The 20,789-nt window shown below is 36.6% G+C and overlaps 1 protein-coding gene and 1 pseudogene across 3 annotated transcripts in view; one reads left to right on the forward strand and one right to left on the reverse strand.

Annotated features, from left to right (window-relative positions):
• Positions 1–5,592: 5,592 nt before the first annotated feature.
• LOC138708537 (uncharacterized) lies at positions 5,593–9,701 on the reverse strand (annotated as a pseudogene).
• A 7,131-nt stretch (positions 9,702–16,832) lies between these two features.
• Positions 16,833–20,789, forward strand: part of LOC138709217 (uro-adherence factor A-like) — a 1,183,483-nt gene continuing 1,179,526 nt past the window's right edge. For 2 of the 3 annotated variants that reach the window (XM_069839807.1, XM_069839810.1), the window contains exon 1: positions 16,833–17,171. The gene's annotated coding sequence lies outside the window, so the exon portion shown is untranslated. The remainder of the gene's footprint in view (positions 17,172–20,789) is intronic. The other variant, XM_069839808.1, reaches the window with a different exon arrangement.

Genomic DNA, 20,789 nt, shown 5'->3' on the forward strand with positions numbered 1-20,789 from the left:
TTATCGCACAACATAGGACGTTGAGTCCGTTGAAATGATAAAAAAAAACTTATTAATGCCACAATGATGCCTGAAAAAACATACATTATATTTTATATACATTATAACTAGACTTCGGATATTTAGGCCATTAACCAACTTCCAGACACCTCAACTAGGCTCCATAATGATCGAAAGTACGCATTAAAATACAGTTTTATGGACCTAAAAAGTTACTGCAGTTACAAATAATAATAATGATAATAATAATAATAATAATAATAATAATAATAATAATAATAATAATAATTCATTCATAATGTTCTGCCCAAGGGTAAGTATTTCACTGCAAACCCAGCATTCTCCAGTCTTTCCTATTTTCTGCCTTCCTCTTTGTCTATATGATCTAAATATCTTAATGTCGTCTATCATCTGATATCTTCTTCTGCCCGAACTCTTGTCCCGTTCTCCCGTTCACCATTCCTTTCAGTGCATCCTTCAGAAGGAACTTTCTTCTCAACCAGTGACCCAGCTAATTCCTTTTCCTCTTTCTGACCAGTTTCAGCGTCATTCTTTCTTCATACACTTTTTCCAACACAGCTTCCTTTCTTAATCTGTCTGTCCATTTCACACGCTCCATACTTCTCCATATCCACATTTCAAATGCTTCTATTCGCTTCTCTTCACTTCGTCAAAATGTCCATGTTTCTGCCTCATACAATGCTACACTTCACACAAAGCACTTCACTAGTCTCTTCCTTAGTTCTTTCCCCAGAGGTATTTTTTCTATTAAAAGCTTCCTTTGCCATTGCTATTCTCCTTTTGACATCTTGACAGCAGCTCATGTTACTGCTTATAGTACATCCCAAGTATTTGAATAATAATAGTAATAATAATAATAATAATAATAATAATAATAATAATAATATTATTATTATTATTAATACTGTTATTTTATTGGGTTAAGAAGTGCTTATAATACAGAGTTAAGATTATGTGCAGCACATGTTTAACATTATTAAATGTTAAGAAGCGCTTATAATAAAAAATTTAAGATTATTTGCAGCACACATTTTCCGTTATTAAATGTTACGGAGCGCTTATAATACAAAATTAAGATTATGTGCAGCACAGTTTTTCCGTTATTAAAAATGTTAAGAAGCGATTATAATACAAATTTAAGATTATTTGCAGCACACATTTTTCGTTATTAAATGTTACGGAGCGCTCATAATACAAAATTAAGATTATGTGCAGCACAGTTTTTCTGTTATTCAAAATGTTAAGAAGCGATTATAATACAAATTTAAGATTATTTGCAGCACACATTTTTCGTTATTAAATGTTACGGGGCGCTTATAATAAATACAAAATTAAGATTATGTGCAGCACATGTTTTCCGTTATTAAAAAAGTTAAGAAGTGCTTATAATTAAAATTTATGATTACGTACAGCACACTTTTTCCATTATTAACTTCACACTATAATCAAACAAGAACCTAAGATACATACCTAATGCCTTTGTTGTTTTGCTGACAGTTAAATTTTGTGTACTTCTTAAAATAAGCGTGTTTTAACAGTGTGAAATCTTAGCCTCAACTGTACCACCCCTACTTGTCTGTTATGTTTTTCAGCGGAGATCTTTGACAAGAGAGCGAAAGACTATTCCATCAATTTAGCTGTTTCCCCGTTATTCGTAAATTAAATATATGGTAATTTTAGGGATGTAATGCAATTTTAGCATACGAAATCGATCTAGTTCTCAATGAAATTATGTTCTATGAATTAAATAAAACTAATTAATTCCCAGTTCTCAAGAAAAATGCTTATAAATAGTTGCTGGAACAACCTCCATATATGTTCAATGCTATTTTCGTAAAGTGGAATCCTCTATAGTGGTACATATAATTTACAAATAACTTGTAAATACGATACGAACAATAACAACTTTAGTAGAGTAAAAAATATCTCCTGTCGTTTCAAAATTGAAGGGAAAGAAGTTGGCGAGTCAGACAAGGAAGGTAATATCTGCAGTGCTTGGGAAAAGTGACACAAGTCAGTTTCCACAAACCTTTTTTGATAATTTATTGACAACTTACGGAACATCTGCTAGCTTGGAAAAAAATACGTAAGTATTCCTCCCATTACAATAATTCATACAGAAAAAAATCAAATCGACATAAACCAGTGTAAGTTGTCAATAAATTATCAAAAAAGGTTTGTGGAAACTGACTTATGTCAGAGCACTGCAGATATATAATGTGTTAAAGTTCATGGAAAAGAAGCTTGTGAGGGAGTAACGAATCCAGTCGAACAAGTTCAGAACAAGAGAATTGATAAAGATTCATGGGAAGACAAACCACATTTTTCGAGGTTTTTTTTTTTTTTTTTTTTTTTTTGTGGCTTCAGCTATAACAGACTTAAGATTATGTGCAGCACACGTTACAGCCAAGTCCCTATGCAAATATTCACTATTAAAAATATCCTGTGAACGTTGAATTAACAAAGCTTCAGTTGCATTTAGCGCACCAACGAATTCCTTAACTACATTGTAAATTATCTGAATAGAAGAGAGCAGTTTCAATCCACGTACCCCAACGGTTAAGCATTGGCTCTGAGGGTAATGGGAGGTCTGGAAATTTTTCTTTGTAAGCAGTAACTCTAAATGGGGCTTTAACAAATATCTTCTTGGTGCTGGACATCAAAGTGTTCACGTCAGGAAAACTCTCCCTTATGACTTCCGCTACTCTATGAAGTCCATGCACAATAACGTAACATGAATGAGTTGGGGACAAAATACTTTCAATGCTGAAGCAGCTTTCAGCATGTTGCAGCATCTGAAAGCAGAACCCAAAATGTATGTTCCCTGTCTCCTTCCTTCTGGTTTTTTCTAAAACCCTACAAGTAATCAAATACGGTTTTTCTTGCTCATCTTCACATAGTTTGTCAACAATAAAATTTGCCATATGACGGCAACAGACGTCTGTAGTTTCATCTACTACCCCATATACGAGAGAGTCCTTTTAAATGATCTCGAATTTCTTTAATTGTTGAGCAGTAACAGCTGTCTAGATAATTTTTTCTCTCAGTAGATTCGTCAGGAATGGCGCGATTACAGTATTTTTCCAAGAAACTACGGAACTTACGGTTACTGAGCGAATTCAGCGGTATGTTTGCGCCTATAAGAGCTCCACATACAGGGTGATTCACGAGGATTTACCGTCCTTTACGGAGCTTATTTCCGAAGACATTGGTGGGCCCACCTATCAGCGTTGGCTGATCAAGAAGGGCTTGGAGCTCCAGGCCCCTGGGGTTTATCATGCTACTCGTCAATGAAACGGGACCTGACTCTATCAGGGGTTGAGGCAGGATGGCCTACCTGTCAGCTTCAGATTCATGAATGCCATCCAGGTCAGCAGTCGAACTTATACAATTATCGCATATGTAGGGCGCACAAAGGGCCAAACCGTGCCTGAATATATGGACCCATCCCTGGTCCAGCCCCCGTAAAGCCATCCAGCCAGCCAACGACTAGCATGTGTAACTGTTAAACGAGCGGGCCTGGGTTAAAATCTTGGTTGGGACAGTTTACCAGGTTCGTTTTTTTCCCCCGATTTTTCCCTCAATTGAAACAGAATTTCTGAGTAAATTTCGTCGCTGGACTTCGGACTCATTTCATTGTTTATTATCATCATTATTACCATAACCCGGTTAAGTTCACGGTGCAGCGTGCTGTATACCTACTTACATATGACTTTTGGAGAACCCGGAGGTTCATTGCCGCCCTCACAAAAGCCCGCCATCGGTCTCTATCCTGAGCAAGATTAATCCTTTCCCTACCATCTTATCCCACCTCCCTCAAATCCATTTTAATAGACTATTATCCTTCCATCTACGTCTCGGCCTCCCCAAAAGTCTTTATCTCTCTGGCCTTTCAACTAACACTCTTTATGCATTTCTGGATTCGCCCATAAGTGCTACCCCAGATCATATATGTAACAGATATGTCGGGGTTATAGGCTTTGAGGTTAACAACTTTTGTCGGGTTTACTACGCTGCCATCTAGTTGTTACATAAGGCGTCACGTCATAATACCCATTTGAATTGCATTAGCGACTGTGCTGCCATCTCGTGTTCGTTTACGGCGGACGGGTGGCGATCCTAGTGGTTTTTCTCTTCAAAGTGCTGCCGATTTTAACGTAGCGAAGAGTTATCTGTTATATATATGATCTAGGGTGCTACTTTATCAGTACCATTCGTAATAAGCTGGTTTTTTTACAATAATGGATTGTTAAGACTGGTCCACAATAAATCGGAAACGGAAACGACAACGAGAACGAGAATGGAAGTATTGTTAAAATAAATATATTTAAATGTTAGCTTTCACAATTAATTTTCACTTTCCCGTTCCCGGGCTCCGGTAAGCTTCTCGTTAATTGTGAATGCTCACATTTAAATACATTTATTTTTATAATATTTGCGTTCTCGTTCTTGTTTTCGTTCCTGGTTTATTGTGGACCAGCCTTTAGTCTTTCGCCCAATCCCCAAGCTGGAGGACCACCCCTTATCGGCTGCCCGTGACTGCTTATTCGATAATATATGTTCGCAACTATCCTCCATATCTGGAGGCGTCTCCTCTATCTGTAACCTGAGGACGCGCCATGCCGTTAGGTCAGCACGGGCCGAGCTGAACCAGACCCGAACCCGACCCGAAACCCGAGATTAGCTTATAATTATCAAACTCGAGCCCGACCTGAAACCCGAAGACTAGCAGATAAAGCGACGCCAGAGGCCACAGTGGTCAGGAACAGCTGCAAGAGAGATCACTCCAGTAGGAGCATGAGAAATAGTAATCTCCCAATCTGCCAAATACAGACCGATTATTTAGTCCTGACAGCTCAGCGACGCGAAAGAGGGGAAGTAATAGGAGTAGTGGGGAGAGCACCGGAGTAGAGATAAGGGCGAGCGGTCGGTACAGGAATGCAGCACAGCTTAACTGTACTGGAAACACAACGCTATACCGCATGCGTGATATCCGATCGCTCTGACTCCAGGCAACAGACTAACTTGAACATTCTTTGGCGTAACTTAATGGACTCGTCTGACCCAGGCGCACATTGCCGGAGACTGTGAGGACTAAATAATCGTACTGTAAAACAAATAAGCAGTGCTCTGTGTCTAGGTGCAATGCACACAGAGAAGATGTGGCTCGGACATCGGGCAGAGGCACAATGGCTTTTCGAGTGTCTCCCATGTAAACAAACGTATCAACACACACACAGAGGACGAGGAGGGGCACGCCACTCCGAAGACAGCGCTGCGTCTTTTTCCAGTCAGGAGCGACATTTCAAAGCGACACGTGGCGTCTGAATTCATAGCAAAATGTGCGACGATTTTGAATTTGATATTCAATTTTATGAAGAGATTGAAAAGTATCCATCATTAGACTTAAATCGCTCAGATTATTGTAATAGAAGTGTACAGGACAAATCATGGCAAACGATCGCAAGAAAATTAAACAAAACAGGTAAGTTTATTAACTATTATTAGTTTTTATTACACACAAAGCATGAATTAGTGTTTTTCAGCAGAAATATCACAAAATGCAAGTGTTTAATCCACGCAATATCTATCTTGCAATGGGATGGGAGTGCGCTCTTTTAAGTATTTGCAAAGATATTCCCTGATAGTCTTCTTGGTTGTGGTAAGTTCATGGATTTCCTATTATAACATTGTCATTACGGGGTCTTAAAAATGTTCCATCACACTTCCTTATGACATATTGCAAGACGTACATAGCTTGGATGATCACATCAACTTTAGAAGGGTGACAAGAAATAGGTAGTCAGTGCCCTGAATTTCGATGTCAACATACCGAATGCATATTCTATGGATTTTCGTCCTCTAGACAACCTAGTATTAAATATTCTCCGTTCGTCCGTCAATTGTTTCCAAGAAAAAGGTTTCATTACAAAATAATAAGGAATATTTTGTGTTTCTCCGGGTAATGGAGTTGATTCAGGTAAATGGAGACGTTCTCGTTGCATAGCTTGTCCAAACTCACTACACTGAAATGCCCGTCCATCACTGTTTCGTCCGTATTCACCAATATCCACCGTCACAAATAGGCAATCCGCATCTGCTACTGCTAACAATACTATAGAAAAGAATCCTTTATAGTTCACAGAGGCAGAACCTGAATTTGGCGGCGCTTTCATTCGAATGTGCTTTCCATCTATACTCCCAATACAATTGGGTAAATTCCACAGTGTGTAGAAACGTTGAGCTATGTCCACCCATGTCTCTGTAGAAGGTGTAGGCATGAACTCTGGCTGTAATTTGTCTCAAATAACCGCAGAGGTTTCATGCACAATGTTTCGTATAGTGGAGTGTCCTTTCAGAAAATAGAATGATAGTGCTTTAACCCAGATATGCCTACTGTCCTATTAAAAGGACAGTTGTCAATGTTTCAAATCACTCTCTCTACAGTTAATGCATTTGCTTTTTCACAGGTGTCACTATTACTGGTCTTAATTAGAGGCTTGCTAGGTGTGGTAAGACTGGTAATTAGAGTTCTGATCATCGTTGAGTTTGAGATATGGACGTGAGAATTGTTCGTTTATTTCAGCTATGGCATCCGAGACGCAAATCAGATAAGAATGTTAAATATTTTTAAGTTCGGAATTATTTTACAAATTGTTGTAGATCAAATGACTCCTAATAAACATAAATATAACGTGAAACCACAATGCGTTCGAAATATCTATTCAGTGCGACATGACAATGACGAAAACTTATGTGTCCTTTTAAAAGGACAGTAGGCATATCCCCATATAGATTATTTTGAAATTGTTTCGCTTTTTCAATTTTAGTGTATTTTCCCTGCATGAAATGCTATCTAAGTTTGAAAATTATGCTATGGGCGAAATTTCATCTCAAATACACACATATCACTATAATGCAGCCTACAAATGCCACACAGAGTTCGTGTGCACTCAAAATTGGGTTTCTGGCGTCTTGTCAGCCCACTGAGCTGTGTGGATTTGAAGGGAAAAGTTGAGACAGTGTCGGGTGTAGTTGCAGAGTGTTGGTGCGCTAAGCCAAAGGTCCCGCGATCGATACCCGGCTCCGTAACAATTTTTCCTTTGAAATTATTCAAGCCTGCTTCACAGGGAGATATCCTGAAAGCCAGATTTGCACAGCAAGATCTGTTTACAAGTGGAGGACTGGTGACGTTCTGGAGGGAGGTATTGAATAGACATAAGCTTCTATTGTTTTTCATTTGGTATTTTTGGAAGAGGTCTTATTTTCTACCTAATTTATCATTGTCATAACAATGTAGATTTTAGAAAATGAACTGAAATTTGTCTTTCGACATTGCCACAGCAATTGCTTCATTATATGTGTCGTCACTTCTCTCCCAATATAACCTCCTCCTCGAAACTTCAACACTCTTCTCGCCTATTACTTATATTTACGTATCAATAGCAATACGGTACTATTCAACGGCGAAAGCATTCCAGAGTTAAAACGAATTTAGCCACAATGCATCATTCTTCAGAATAATATTAGTAGTAATAATAAAGAAACTATAATAAAATAACAAGGTAATAATTTGTTAATAATAATAATAATAATAATAATAATAATAATAATAATAATTGTAAATTACAACAATTACATTCTTTCCTTTCATGTAAGCATAGTATACAATTATTCCTCAAAATGTATGCCCATATGCCTACTGTCCTTTTAAAAGGACACCTGTTTCTAGCTCACCCAGTTACAACTAGAATGTTTCGACACCATACAAATACTTCAGTTATATACTGCATTAAATGAGATTTGAAAAATACACAAAAATTGCAAAAAAATATTTCAGGCATATCTGGGTAAATGAACATCCAGTCGCATACAGTGTTCCGCAACCGGTGTGCCGCGGCACATTGGTGTGCTTCCACATAGTAAAAAGTGTGAAGCGAAAATTCATTAAAATTAATTAAAATTAAAAGTAGTGACAAAATATGCTCAATCCCGAATGTGCTGTAAAAAAAGTAAGTAATGCAGCTATGGTTCCCAGTAAATTGAAAATTCCGCTCTCTGCTGACACAATCAGCCGCCGAGTTAGTGACATGTCCAGTGATATCGAAGACATTATGAAGAAAAAAATAAAGAGCAATCAGAACTTCACATTTCAGATCGACAAGTCCACCGATATTAGCTGTCACGCGTAACTTCTTTCCTACATTCGGTATATTGACGGGGATGTATTTGCAAGTAATTTATTTTTATTTTTTTTATTTTTTTTTTTTTGCAAAGAACTGCCCGAGCGAGGAACTGGTGAAGAAATAGCCTAATTCGTACAACTAATGAATATGTGGTCCGTAATGAATTAACATGGGAGGATTGCGTTAATGTTTGTACAGACGAAGCCGCTTCTATGACAGGCCGAGTGAAAGGATTCGTGGCTAAAGTACGTGGAGTAAATCCTAACATACGGAGCGACCATTGTCTCATTCACCGCGAAGCCATTGTTGCTAAGTATTTACCACCTCTTCTGAAAATTGTGATGGACGAAGTAGTCAAAATCGTGAACTTCATCAAATCGCGGCCTCTAAGTACGCGACTTTTTTCGTTTTGTGTCAGGAAATGGAATCAGAGCACACTACACTCCTGCGTGGTTATCACGAGGTAAAGTGTTAGTGCGAATGTTTGAACTTATAGAGAAGGTACTGGCATTTTTTACTATTGAGGGGGATGAGTACGCAGATTTATTTGCAGATGATGAATGGATATCTAAGTTGGCATATCTTTCCGATATTTTCGTACATTTGAATGAGTTTAACAGAAAAATGCAAGGTAGGAACGAAAATATTCTGACTAGTATGTATTTGTGAATAAATTGAATTTTTGGACTCAGATTATTGAAAATGGGTCGTTTGAGATGTTCCCAACTGTATGACTCCTTGCTGACGGTAATAAAGTGTTGATGGACTTAATTGAAGAACATTTAGTAATCTTGCAGCAGAAGTTCAAGAATTATTTTGGAGATAGTGTTCAAGATTTCGACTGGGTTCGTGATCCATTCATTGTGGATTCAAAACATCTTCCGAATAATATACTCATACAAGAGGAACTGGCAGATTTAAAAGCAGACAGAACATTGAAATTAAAACTTCTCCAAGTGCCTTTGGAAACATTTCGGTTGTAAATAAGGAGTAAATACTCGGTTATCTCCAAGATGACAGTTAATATGTTATTGCCATTTTCAACTACATATATGTGTGAACTGGGCTTCTCGATGTTAATTGAAATTAAAACATCAAAGAGGGAGAGACTCAGATCCATCGACGATGAAATGAGGCTTGCACTGTCAACGATTCCGCCACGGATCAGGCACCTGTGTGCAGCTAAGCAGGCCCAAGTATTACATTGACGGTATGAGTAGAGTTATTTACTTTAATATTACTAATAGAAATGTGTATTTTCTTCAGTGAATTAAAGTTCATAAATTCTTAATAAATGCAAGAGTCGATTTTTATTTTATAATAATGATAATGACAATAATAATAATAATAATAATAATAAATTTTATTACATTACATAATTTTATTAAGAGAGTCACATCATATGTTTTTGAGAGGATTAACATTTTGTCGTGCCGTGTTGAGTCTTGGTCCATCTAGGATGTGACATGAGTAGAAAAAGATCGCGGAACACATAGTACCTGCAAAGGAACAAAGAATGCTATTTAATTATTTATTAACACATTACAAAAATTTAAATTTAGCTATGTGTCTTTCTGGAAAAATAATACAGCATTTAAATTATTAATTTGTCGATTCATAAGTGACTGCATTTGTTTTCAGTAAGCGAATGCAAGGAGCGCTGGAAAAATATTAGAGGACGGTACTCCAAGTATAATAATAAAAGAGCTCAGCCCTCAAATTCTGGAGTTAAATCAGTTAAAGAGTATTATCTGACATCTACAATATTTGAACAACTTTTTGAAATCTCGCCCTTCTAAAGGTAACACAATGGCAAAACAAATGCAAGAGAAACCAAACGACGAAGAGGATGACCATGCAGTCTCCCACGACGACGACGACGACGATAATGATAATGATGAACATGATCCGTTGCCCCAATCTCTTCTTCCAACAACATCATTTCTTTCTCCTCGTATCGTTCCTCCTAGGAAGCCGTCTCCACCAGTAGCCAGTGATAAGTATAGGAAGAAAAGAACACAAACTTGAGTGATGTAAATGATACTGCCTGTAACTACTTTGAAGAAAGAAGAATGAGTTTGTTGAACAAGAACGTTACCGAACATGACCCAGATATGGCATTCTTACAAAGCGTTTTACCAGACATGAAAGCCATGAATTGTCATCAAAAACGGAAATTTAAAATGGGAATCCTACAATTAGCAGAACAAATTCTTGAACAAAATGCTTCTAACTATCGGACAACGATTCTCTTAGCAGGAAACTGATCGCTCCATCAAGGTGTGTCGTCATAAGTTTGGAATCATTCAACGCAACTCCAACATATGCCACTTTATCAACATCGTCTGCAAACAGCACTGCTTCAGGTCAGTCATCAAAAGAGGCATTGATTTCTATGAGGGAGAATATGACAGAAAATAGTTTCAACTTAAATGAATTTTTAAGTTATAAACAATAACACAAAACACAATTAAGAGGTGTGGAAGTTTACTCCTCAGAATACTTTATTTCTTCCTAGGAGTTCAGAGATGTTGCAAAAAATATGGTATGAGACTTATAATTTGTAGAAGGTGATACATTCTGAAATATGCAACTTTTTTTTTGTCAAAAGAATGGAATAAGTCCAAATAAATATTAGGCTGATAGTAACATAAATATGTCAATTCTTATAGTAGTCTAATATAATGTTTTGTTTACAAATTTACACCTCTAACCTACAATTCTAGAAAATAGGAATTTCACCCATCATCTCCCTTAAATGGGGTTTCAAACATTTCTCGTGTTATGTAATATAAAAATAAAATATCTTGAAATTAAGGGTTTTGTTCAACTTACCTCAATGTTATCAAAATTCTCTCCTCTGGACAAATAGGCTGTCTCCAGTTTGTAGCTTTTTTAAGGCTGTCCGTTAATTTGTGTAATATGGTAGAGAAACATTGATGAGACATTCTATAAAAAGTCTAGAAACGATCCGGATCATGTTCAACTTTTTCATCATATCGAATATGCCATACTTCCTTCCCTTTTTCAATCACGAAGGGTGCACTCAAAATCTTCTCTGTGTTTCAATATTAGCCAGTTGTACGACAGCCAAGGCATCCTCATCGTCTGAAGAAGATATTACGAAAGCTGTCCGACGCGCAAGTGTCGCAAGGACTTCTGACTCTTCAGTATGCTTTGCTCACGTCATGTCCGCGTCTTGTCTCCGACCGACGTCCGAGCCACGTCCTGTCTACGTCTTCTCTGTGTGAATTGCGCCTAAAGGCCAATTCACACGGGGATAGTTTACAGGAGTCAAGTGCTTGAAGTAACTCGGATTTCCTTCGACTTTCCCCGTGTGAAATGGTCGGGACAGTCAAGTTGTGACTTGGCAGTCAAGCAGAATTTGAGTTGACGACTCGTCAAATTTTGTGTCCACTTTCCCGTCACGTGATCAACTTGACTCCACCACTTAACCCGTGTGAATGCTAATTTGTAGCAAGTAGCAACTTGCAAGCAGATATTGTGGATAGTGTGTGATTTTTTTAATTAATAGCTAATTAATTTAGGTTAATTAATTAATTAATTAATTAATAGGAGATTAATTTAACTTTCAAACCCCACATTTTAACAATTACTAATTCTGCTTACAAGTCACTTGGATTTGTAATTCGAAATTATTCAAGCAACCACCTGTATTTAGGCTAGGCCTACACCTGGTTAGAAGTAAGTGGAATGTGCTACAATAATTTGGAATCCTCGTTGCAAAAACAACGTTCATTCTATTGAGTTCATACGGAATAAGTTCCTGTGGTTCTTATATTATAAGATGTTCAAAATATCTTGTCCACTCCAGATCCCAACTACTTAGATTACTGAGATGAATTTTTGGTTTCCATACATTCAATGACAGAAGAACGACTTACTCGATGATATTTCTCAGAAAATTATGAACAAAAATAATACCGATTCCACTGAAATACTCAAATTCCAGTTTATATCCCTCGAAATAAATAAATAAATGGTTGAAATAAATAAATAAATAAATAAATAAATAAATAAATAAATAAATAATAAATTTGGTATTTAATATCACTAGATCGAAAAAGTATCACAACTTTTCCCTTGTTTTGGCCCCACAATTTATTATCTATTTATAAAATTTCTTATTTTTTTATTAATACTGAATAATTATAAGCTACATCTCTTTCATGTTTTCATTTCTTTTATTTCCATTGCTAATGAGTTATATATACCTATTTTACAATTGCTGTTCATGTGAATCATTATCAATAGTAAATTATAATTAATATTTGAGGAGAAAAATTCGCTCCGGCGCCAGGGATCGAACACGGGTCCTTGGTTCTACGTACCAAGCGCTCTGACCATTGAGCTACACCGAATTCAATCCATAGCCCCGGATCGAATTCTCCTCCTTCAATGTTTCCTTTATGGCCTGACTAGCTAGCAGTGCATATGTCTGTACAGATTACTGTGCATTTAACTGCGGAATCCCGGCCAAAATAAGTCACTCAGCTGAGTGCGCTCCTAGTATAATGGCAGTTGACATTGGACATATACGTCAACATATATGCTTAACTTGGAGTGAGGCCATAAAGGAAAACATTGAAGGAGAAGAATTCGATCCGGTGCTGTCAATTGAATTCGGCATAGCTCATTGGTCAGAGCGCTTGGTACGTAGAACCAAGGACCCGTGTTCGATCCCTAGCGCCGGAGCGAATTTTTCTCCTCAAATATTAATTGTCAATATAACAGATATTATTCTGTATGACAAATTAATAAATCTATAATAAATAAATTATAAGTTAAATTGTTCATGTATATTTATGTGAAGAAGGTGCTTTGATGGGCATCTAGCCTGTGTACATTGCCATAAATCATAATAAATAAATAAATAATATACAGATATCCACCTTATTGTAACATTTTAAAAATTGCATGAGATGTACGAACTTCCGTGGGATACATACAGCACGAGAAATAATTCAATAATAATAAAAATTAAAATTAAACAAGAGGGAATTATTTCAGAAACTTGTTATGAAACTTAAAGAACAAGGTGTCCATAACATTAATGTAGAAGTGGTTCGCAAAAAGGTTAAAAAAAGAAACTTAAAAACAGTGTACCTTCAAGCATACAACATCCAGCGCGCGTTTTTTACGTGTGGAACATGGTTTCAAGTTTAGTGTCTCCGTGTGATCACAAATATATCAAGTTTAGAGGCTTCAAGCACTTGACTTACACTATCCCCGTGTGAATCAGGTATAAGACAGAGTAGAGACACGACAAAATGCCGTTACGAAATACGAAGTCGAACTGAACAATACCGTAACTTACGATACCAGTACTCTACTGTTCTGGTGGGTATCAGGTGGACATCTAATCGTGTATGCATTAAAATCTTATTATTCGCGGAAAGAAAAAAAAATCGCTTCTTTAAGGCTCTAGCCCGGTCCGAACCCGACAAGCGTAAGTGAATTTCAACCCGAGCCTAGCCGGGCCAGGCCTAGGCCCGCGGGCTTGACCCGAGTCCGTGCAGATCTCTTTGATAGGGACCCACCATAAGCATGCTGTGTTCGTACAACAACGCGACCGTTTGGCGATAAATATAATTCACAGAACAGGAGCGGTAAGCATAAAAAATCTGAGCCTACTGTGCAAGCTTTCGGGACGTCTTCTGTAAAGAGAGAAAAAAAATAAGACAAACACTTGACATTTCCAACTCAAATTAAAGAATTAGAAAATGGATCATATAAATAGAACATATAAATAGAATTCTGAAATAGAATAAGACTTCTATAGTACAATCTGGGAGATGCAATTCCAGGAGAACAGACAGCACGACTCTTTTTTGAAGTAGGTTATTTTACGATGCTTTATCAACATCTTAGGGTATTTAGCGTCTGAATGATATGAAGGTGATAATGCCGGTGAAATGAGTCCGGGGTCCAGCACCGAAAGTTACCCAGGATTTGCTCCTATTGGGTTGAGGGAAAACCCCGGAAAAACCTCAATCAGGTACGAGTAACTTGCCCCGACCGGGATTCGAACCCGGGCCACCTGGTTTCGCAGCCAGACGCGCTGACCGTTACTCCACAGATGTGGACGACAGCATGACCTAAACAATAAATAACATTCTTCTTTAATGAGCCACCCTACCCCATTACCTTCTGGATTAGTTGCCTAATGACCAGTGAGGGAAGTGAGGCGGTATGAGCCGGTATGGAATACCCCCACTGGTTTCTACTCGTATGACCAGAAAACATACCGTTAGTGAAAAATGACATACCTTCACTGAAAGAATGTGATCCGCAAAAATTTGTTTATACATTTCTTCACAGCAAAGAGTACTATCTGTTTGCTTCGTAAATCTAAATCACAGCCTTCTGGAACTACACTCAACGTGTATTTAGCAACGAGTTAGAAGTTAGATTCTAACTCGTTGGTATTTGGACACATTTATTTGATAAATCAATCCCTGGAATGCTTACAAGGGTATATTAAATTTCAGGTATAGAAGGCTGTGGTGTGTAGCTTGTAGTGGCCATTGTTGCCAATTTAGTGACTGTCATTTTTGTTTTTGTTGCACTTTTTATTAATAAATTATTGATAATTATTAATTATAATTAAGTAAGGCACTTTGAAGCTTTAACATCATTTTAAATGATAAGACTCAATGGACATCGCAAAATAATCTAGTAAATAACTGAAATTATTTTATTAAGAAATTTAATGTGTTGCGTAAGCTCCAAAGATTCGCGTTACTGCCTGCACGAAACAATTTATTGTATACCCTACATCAGCGTTTCTCAAACTATGGTCCGCGGACCACCTATGGTCCTCGAGGTCTGCCCTTGTGGTCCTTCAAAAAATACAGAAGAAAAAATAAAATTCAAACGAATTGCGTATCTCACTATGGCTGAAAATCTCAGAGTTTCGAAATGACACATGGCAATCGCCTTTCACTTTTTCTCCCAGTATTGGCATTTAATGAAATTGATTACCCTATCTGTCTACTCAACAACAGAAGAGGAATTTCAAGCACTATGAACGTGGTGTTTCTCGCCATCTTTTCCCTCCACATCTGGCACCTGTCACCCAGCCAGGGGCACCCGAATTCATAACAGAGGACCAAAGTATCGAACCTTTTCATGCATTTATGACTTTTTAATAGTTTTTGCCGACAATCAGTCTGCACATTGAAATGGTCACGTACTGTACATCGTACACCAATAATATAACTCTGAGGTCACAATTTGAAACTTATTTTCCAAGTAAATGTGACGAATTTTCATGGATTCGTGATCCCTTTCATTGCGATATTGAAAATAATAAACTTTCATAGAGTAAAAGAGAACAGTTAATTGAACTCTCGAATGACACCGGTCTTAAAATGAAATTCGAACCGGAAGGTGTGGTTAATTTCTGGACCTCATCACAAGTGAAAAGAGAATATAGTGAATTGTACAATGGTGCTTTAGAAATTATAATTCAGTTTGCTTCTACGTATCTGTGTGAGAAAGGGTTTTCATCAGTAAATCTAATAAGAACAAAATACCGAATCGACTTGATGTAGGCCTATGTGACGATCTCCGACTTAAGCTTGCCAGCATACATCCAAGTATAGAACAACTGTGCAAGAATCTCATTAATGTGAGTACCAACATTTATTTATTTTTTTAATTAATTAGGCTAGTTAAACTCTAATACTTTGAATTATTAAAAAAACGAAAATGAATTTTCTTCTATTTACATTAACTTAATTAGTTAATACTAATATAAAATTAATTCAATTAAATTAATTTTAATTAATTGATTATATTTTAAAATATGAGTATACTGGTATTAAAATATGCCAAAAAAATGATACATTTGCTTTCGAAGGGCATAAGAGTAAGGTGGTCCGCGAAACTGTTCTGACTTAAAAAAGTGTCCCCACTTCAGAAAAGTTTGAGGAACGCTGCCCTACATCATGTATGTGCATGTTATAAGGGAGGGGGTATGCTTTTTTTAAATCGAGGTATACCAGGCGAAAATCTTGGGGTAGCATAACGTCTCTGGTTTTTTTTCCACTTCCCTCACTGCTCATGACTGATGTCTTATTGGTGTCATTAATGAGATTCAAACATATCTTCGGATAGTTGGCTAAACAACAAACTCTGATGGAACAGACCTGAATAAAGATGTAAAACTGTTGATTTGAGTCATTATGCAGTGTACTTGAAATTCGGAAAATGCTTTATATTATAAATGGTCTGTTATCAGCGTTTCTGAGGATGCTCTACTAACAGATGCTCATTTTGTAATTAAAAAATGTAGATGAACTAAATGAAAGTTTCACAACACCTAGGCATTAAGAAAGCGTTGTAGTTGAAAAATAATGTGTTTAGTTATAAGAGCATTTTTACAATCATAATCTAAGAAATTACATATAAGATGTCACATTTCAAGATGCTGTGCATCAGGGTTTCCAATACAATTACACTCCTACGTTACTTCTTTGAGTGTGAAATTTAATGAACTTTGGACACCCTTGCACAAGGTTTCCATCTAGCGGCGACTGCTACAAACTGTTCGCGTTCAGTTGTTTCTCATTGTGGCTGGCTTAGCTTCAGTTCCGGTTTTGATGCTGGCGTGTGCGTATGACTAGCTAGCCAGTTCTTGAAGTCGGTGTCCGTCTGTGTTTCGTTTTTAAGTATGTTAACTAGTGATAAGAATCGCGAGGCGCTGGATTTAAAGTAGAGAAAACATCAACGCTATTTAATTCAAGTATGTAACGAAAAAGTGTGGTGTTTTTTTTTTAAATAATCTTTTGACTTAATAGTGGTTTCTTGTGAGTGATTTTATCACAAAATTTATTTTCAGTTCTTCTCTTTTCATTATTAGACTAACGTATTTAAAAGTGCCGAAAAGGGAATTTGGGCAGAATATTAACATAGAACTGAATCATCTGTTTACAACCGGTGAGTAGGCTATATTTTTAATTATTTTATAAAGTGTTTATTTGGGGGAATATGCCAAACTAGGAGTTAATTATACAAAACCTGAATCACCCCATTCCATTGTTTTATGAGTTACTGTGCAGTGATCGTCATCTTTTTCTCCTTATACTATCGACAGGTGGGTTGTAAAACTCTTGTAAAGCCTAGGATGTCAGGTAACAAGTTTACTTTAAAAAATATGTGAAGCTTTTACATTCCATAAATAACAGTAGAGTGTTCTAAATTGCATTCAGTAGTTTGACATTTAAAGTTACCGTATCGACGACAGAAATTAACTAGTCAATTGTGTGGATAAAATGATACAGTTGTGAATTGCTAGAATTAGGGTCTACAAGAAGCTATGGGCCGAATGGCGGGGAGGGGACACACTCAAGATAAGCATACATACTTTTTAAGATTAGCCATTGAAACGTATTTTCCAAAGTTTCTCCGTAATTACTTTAACGGTTCCGTGGGTTTATATGATTTGGCATATACTATTAGTGGTAGCGTCTGATCGTGGGAATCGTGTTGCACTATGTTTTATTCTCTGCATGCGTGTATTTCCGTTAACATTACGAGTTTAAGGATAGGTTAGGTGAGGGGATAGCTAAGTGTAAGACGCCGTGGATGTGACAAGGTTAGAGTGGATTAGATAAGAGAATATATTAGTGACGGGAGACCGAGAACTGTAATAAGGTTAGTCGCTGTTGTTTCCCCACATTTGACCACAGCTGGTGCCGCCAAAGTAAACAAATACTAGTTTCTCATGTATAATCAGCATAAAAAAGGGAAATGCTTACCTTAACCTGTAGTTCAAATACAGTATTTGATTGTTAATGTACCGGTAATAGAAATATATAATTTCTAAATAGTTTTTATCCCGGATTTTAAGGAAAGAACTTGGTAATTAACCATAATACACCGTTGCCTCACTTATACCGCTTTTGTACTCACAATGGGAAGTGTGAAAATGTGGGGTTTACTTACTCCATGGTAATAAATTACAATATAATTTTTTATCGTTTCTTCCTTTCATCTTCTTTTCCCTTATTCTCACATACTTTTCTCTGCCTCTCTCTTACATATTATATTTCATGTTAATTTACCTTATGTGCCGGGATTCGATCCAAGAACCTTTCGATTTAAGCTTTGCCACTAAGCGATGAAGCTATTTGGGAGACCTCTTAAAATATTGGGAACTGCGAAGGACGTCTAACAGGCGATTTTGAGAGAGAAAAAATTGTCAAAAAGTGGTGTTTTTTTTTTTTTCATGAATATTAAGTTTGAAGGAAGTAAAAGCAATGAAATTATGTATTCATAAACTTACGAGAAAATATTGAAATATTGCATGAAACCTGGTTGTGCAGGTAATCTAAAAACCCACGAAACAGGTGAGGAATTGGAGGTTTGAATAATGTTTTAGAGTATAACCCCTAATTCCCTCGATTGGGGCTGTCACCCCCCAAACCTCCACTAGGGTATACTATAAGTACAACAGCATTAAATCCAAAGAAATACAAGGGGCAACAAGTGGTATCTCCAGTAGAGCAGAATGAATCGGTGAGATATAATATTTAAATTTGAGAATCAAATTAATTTATTGATTTAATAAATTTTTTTTAGATTTTTTTTTTAGATTTATTTATTTAACCTGGTAGAGATAAGGCCGTCAGGCCTTCTCTGCCCCTCTACCAGGGGATTACAACTATAACATGAACAATAATAAATAAACGTATGTTACAAAATAATAAAATTATTATTGTCACATTTTACGTTACTTAATCCAATATGAAAGCAGTCATTTAAATATTCCCTATGAATGCAATAATTCATGAACATTATAACACCAGGTGAACTATTAATCAGGGAATTTGTGAAGGATGTTAAGTCGTGTATATCCAGTGTACGAAGTCGTCGTTAAAAGTTAAGAAATACACCGCACACATCGGAAAACTTAGACAGGGAACACGTATAAGGTGAGTACAAAACCGGCATGTGACTCAACGGCGTATTATAGTTAATTACCCAGTTATAATAGAACAGGCACTGAGCCAATGAATTTGCCTTCTTTCTGTAACATAAAACACACACACACACACATAATGATGAACATATCCAGATTTTCGTCTTTGAAACCTTAATGTACTGTATGTCTCTGAAGAGGTTTAAAGAAACAATAGGCCTACCGGAGCGGGCATATGGTAATCGTGTAGAAATCGCCAGCTGTTCACATATGCCACTTTTGGGCTACTTTTACAGCTCGTAGGCATTACTGTCAACGCTGATAATCGTATCTATGTTTGTTATGCATTGTGTCGGTTTTTAACGGTTTGTGCATGATATACAGTAGGATTATGGAGAAGGTATAATGAGAGGGGTTGTGTGGGGGGGGGGGGGCTTCAGTATCTTGTATGAAATGGATATCGTCTTTGTAAGTAGATGAAGTATTAATACAGGAACATATGTTATAGGCCTACAATATGTAATTTAGTATTCACCGTATATGTTTATCAACAGCTAAAATACATTATCTTGTAAAGAATTTTTCAACTTTCTTTAATTATTACGATGAGAGACAGCTAAGCAGAAGGTTTTTGGATCGATTCTCTGTGATGTCAGTATGTTAAGTAGGCCTAAAATTGGAATTTATATATGTTGATATAAAAGGTCAATGACGGTAGTAGAAAGTAAGAAGAGAAGGGAAAGGGTAGGTAAGAGAGAAAGAAGAGTTTTTATTACAAACCGCTTTAGTTCTACAATCCCGTAAGGAACTTGAGTTTAACTGGCATATGTGAAAAACTGTGCGATTCCTGTGTTGTTCACTTGGCTTAGAATATCCTTTCTGCATTATAAGACGTTACCTGTTGCAGAAACGGGAAGAAAAGGGTTACAAATTATATCGAGGGCATCTTGCCAGAAGGCGGTATCAACAAAACTGCAAGCTTACGTTAGAGTCATATAAATACAGAACGATTTTTCTTAACCTTGTCTACATAACAAGATACTTTCTTTGATTTTTTCTGATGTCCATTGTAATTCTCAAGCGATTGTTTTCAAACGTAAATAGGTTCCAGGAAACAATGTCACTCTTTTGACGAATCTGAACTTTACAAATAAGAAAGATAAGTAGAAGTGTTAGCAATGTACACGTACATGTAGGAATAAGAATATTTACGTAAAACATTTTAAATCAGAATATTCATTTGTGCACGTTCAATTAGGCCTACATTTAATATGCGAAACCGAGCATGAATGTCAGAATATATAATTTCATTTTATTATATAATCGTGGGTACAATTAAAATATAAAATAATACCAATCGCTGAAAGAATAGCTTTTAAATTACAAAATAAATAAATAAATAGGTATAATAAGGACCTGAAGGCGCTCTGTCTGTCGCAGCGCTCATAAGAAACTTTAACTAAGCAAAATAAATCAGAAGAATGGAAGTCATAAACCTGGCGAAATCAGATTTGTTTAACCTTCATATGACATGCTGTAGTAATATCTCTTCTCTAAATAAGAAAAGTTAACTCGTATGTACATCCATGACTGCTAATTGGCTTAAAATAATACAATATTAATGCACCCAGCAT

The sequence above is a fragment of the Periplaneta americana genome, chromosome 11 (genome assembly GCF_040183065.1).
Source record: "Periplaneta americana isolate PAMFEO1 chromosome 11, P.americana_PAMFEO1_priV1, whole genome shotgun sequence".
NCBI classification, from domain to species: Eukaryota; Metazoa; Arthropoda; class Insecta; order Blattodea; family Blattidae; genus Periplaneta; species Periplaneta americana.